Here is a 3,923-nt window from a genome sequence, read left to right on the forward strand (position 1 = left end):
CCCTCAGCTCCCTCCCATGCTGTATGTAGCAGGCTTGGGGCCACTTTTCTTACCCTTCAAGGATGTCTATTTCAACCAATGGCTTTAGTATAAAACCACTGGCCTCTGGAGTCAGGGACTCAGAATGAGCATTGGTCCAGAGGTTGGAACCTTAGAGATATATCTGGCAAGAAAACGGTTGGGGACAAGCTAAACTGAAATTTCCAGAACCAGGGATTTATTTAACGAATGTTTACATAAATTCTTATTAACCACTTTTCTGGAATTAAAAGGTGTTCATTGTTTTCATAATCACTTCATGTTTCCTAATCCACACTGACATTTCTCTTTCCTCCAGGCCCTTCCAAGTCTTCCCTGAAAAACTGAAAGAAGTACGGTGTTATAAAACTCCTATGGGTAAGATTCGAGATAAGAGATGATGCCTAAAAAAGGAAAAAGGATTCCAGATGTATGACTAGTGACTTGGAAATCTGGCGGGAGCATTAAGGTGACATTTGAAAGTATCACCATTCTCAGGAGAGGCAATGTGATACAAAGGATACACCATGGGACTTAGAATTAGGAGACCTATATTTAAATCTCAGCTCCACCACAGGCTAGCTGCACGACCTTGAGATAATCACTTAATCTCTCTGGGCCTCAGTTTCCTCATCTATAAAATGAATGGCCCAGATATGATGATCTCTAAGATGACTCCCAGCTCTAAAATTCTGAAATGCTAAAATGGTTCAGTTCATTCTGATGGCCAATAAATGAAGGGTGATTCAGACTACCAGAGCAATTCATATTTTATTTATTTTTAAATTATGGAAAAGTTCCTTTGGCCAGCTATAGCGGCCCAATTCACTGCTGAAACAAATGCTCTGACTTCAAAGCTGTAACATTAGGTATTAAATTTAGAAAATATAAAGGGAATAAAATTGTGCTTTCCCATTTATAGCTTCATTAATAACTTTTACCTCATTAATAATGTGATCCATTTTTCAACCTCAGCAGGCAGGAAATATTTAGCAAAGAAAGAAGAGAATAAACTAACAGTTATTGCTTATGTACTATGAATTACTATTTATTGAGTACCTATAATAAGCTAGACACTATCCTAGAGATGTTCCTTATGTTATCCTATTTCACATTTCTAACTGCACCATGACAAAGGCATTGCTTTCCTCATTTTATAGATGAGAAATCTGAGACCCAACAGGATGTGACTTGCTCAGTATCATGAAACTAGTGAGGTCAATTTGAACCCAGGTCTGTCTGATACTCAGACCAACATTTTTCTTACCATATCATTTTTGAAATATTCTAAGCAGAGAGCTCCCTCTCAGTGGGACTAAGCAAGTAGTAATTAGGCAGGAATGCTTTAAGAGGGATCATCATGCTGGGAATAGAGTCTAAGTGGTTGGACTGGGTAACCTTTGTAGTCCCTTCTATTCTGAGAATCTAGTAATTCTATTACCTTAAGTCACTGTGAGTAGAGTAATAAGAAGCAAAATCACTAATCCTCCCAGAGAAGCTGCAAAATAGGTTCTTTTTATTTCTTTTTAATGTTTCCTACTACTGTTTTTCTTTCAAGAAGCATAACATCTCTCTGTAATTTAGGAGTCCACAACCTATTTCCCTCAACTACTACCCGTGTTCCAACCTTTTGACGACCCACTAGAACTACAGAATTATTATTCTACATTAAGACTTCTGTATAATTCTACCCATGAATTAGAATGAGGAATGTGAAATTTAATTCAACAGCATAGGAAATGTCCACCCGTAATCCCAGGCAACATTAAGCTAGGTTACTTCACTTAATAATGAACTCTCTTCTTTTTACTTCATGTGTTCAAGGAAGTGCTTAAATACCTAAGTGCTTAAATATATAAAGTTATGGCCACCAATACCCTAAAATAACTTTTTCTTCTTCCTTTTTAAGAGCCATTATCTCTGGAATTCCTGTAAGGAGCTTAGAATCTCTTTTTGAGCTTCCTCACTAAACAATAAGCTGAGGACAGAGATATGTCACAAGAAACTTTGTGTAGTGGAATGCTTCATGGAATGAATTCATCATTATTCATATTTAACCAAGGTAAATTCCAGCTATTTCTCCAACAAATGGACAACTTCAACTTAGATCAGGACTTCTATGAATGGTTCCTCTCAGAAAAAGAGGTATAGCAGGCTCTGTTAAAAAAAAAAAAAAAAAAAAAAAAATGTTCCTCTCCCAAGGTGGCCTGATATGCAGAGCTGACGCCCAGTGAGAAGTTGTGTAAAACTGCCTAGGATCAAGTAGCCTCTTAGGAAGAAAAGACCAGCCAGGTGTGGTGGCTCACGCCTATAATCCCAACATTTTGGGAGGCTAAAGTGGGCGGATTACTTCAGGTCAGGAGTTTGAGACCAGCCTGGCCAACATAGTGAAACCCCATCTCTACTAAACAATACAAAAATTAGCCAGGGGTGGTGGCACACACCTGTAATCCCAGCTACTTGGGAGACTGAGGCAGGAGAATCACTCGAACCCGGGAGGTGGGGGTTGGTTGCAGTGAGCCAAGATCGTGCCACTGCATTCCTGCACTCGAGCCTGGGCATTGGAGTGAGATCCTTTGCCCCCCACCCAAAAAGAAAATAAAAGAAAAGACCTGGACCCTGCTAGTTCTCAAATTATGTCAACCAATGAAAGCAAGTGTTACAGAAGTGAAGTCACCATAGAAAAAAGGAAAATTTGAACTAGTGACCTGACCTGAATGCAAATCCATAGCTCAGGGGCTTAGAGAAAAGACAGGTTTGAATCCAGCATGGGGTGGACACTGGAAGTCCCTCCAGGCCTTGTCTTCCTAGAGTGGGTGTCACGCACTGGGCACAAACCCTGAGCATGTGTGTATGACCTAAATCACCATTTACTATGTGCCGTCACTATTTTAAATGCTTATTATGGATTGACTCATTTAATTCTTAATAATAACTGCATAAGGTAGTTACTTCATTACGACTATTTTATGGATGAGGAAGCTGAAGATTAAAGATTAAATAATTTTCCCAAATTCACATGGCTAGCAAATGGTAAAGCCTGGATAGAGCTCCAGATATTCCAAATAAAACTCCAGAAAGGGATGTTTCCAAAAGAAAATAAGGGAATTCCTACTAATAAGGATAGATGGTGAACCAATCGCTTATGTGGAAAAATAAGAGGACCGTGAGCATATGAGTACCTACAGCTGGAAAAATGAGGCAAGTATGGAATATGGCCTCCAAAGACCAAAGCAGATGATGGTGAAAAGAGGGCAGTTTGTATTGTCAGAGCAGAACTGGCCCAAGAGAATGGAAGTCTGGAGGTAAATGTAGAAGTGGTATGGGGAAAGATTAGAAAATTAGGTAAAATGAAAGGGTGAAAGAGTGGGTCTGAAACGGCAACAGGGAATGATCTGGATCAATCCCAAGTAATAGGAAGCATCCAATGAAGTTGAGGTAGTACAAATGTGATGAGAAGCTGCCATTGTGTTCAGAAGCAGCAGGAGGCTGGAAACCAGAGACAGAGTAGGTGGTTTAAAACTATCTTTTTCCTCTTATAAAGCTATTCCTGACCATCTGGGAAGGATGGCTTCTAAGGGGTTGGCAGAAGGCCTCAATAGAGAATTTAGGCTAGGAGCTGCCCTCTCTGAGAAACCTAGACAGAGCCCGTGGGCGGACCCCTTAATAAACCCTTCCTCAGAAGCCAAGCTTCTAACCTCGAAACACCAGATACCTCGAGAATCTGCCTGCTCTTAACTTTTCCCCAAAGCATTATTCTGGGGCTTTCCAAGACACTGAGTGCCAAACTATTACACCAAGCTGACCTCCAAGCTTCATGGGCTGGTGAAATGACAACTGAGAGGTATCAGAAGCTCCTAGTTACCTCTCAGTATGCAAGACAGAAATGCAAAGGCAATGCTGTG

The sequence above is a fragment of the Theropithecus gelada genome, chromosome 1, assembly GCF_003255815.1.
Source record: "Theropithecus gelada isolate Dixy chromosome 1, Tgel_1.0, whole genome shotgun sequence".
Lineage (NCBI taxonomy): Eukaryota > Metazoa > Chordata > Mammalia > Primates > Cercopithecidae > Theropithecus > Theropithecus gelada.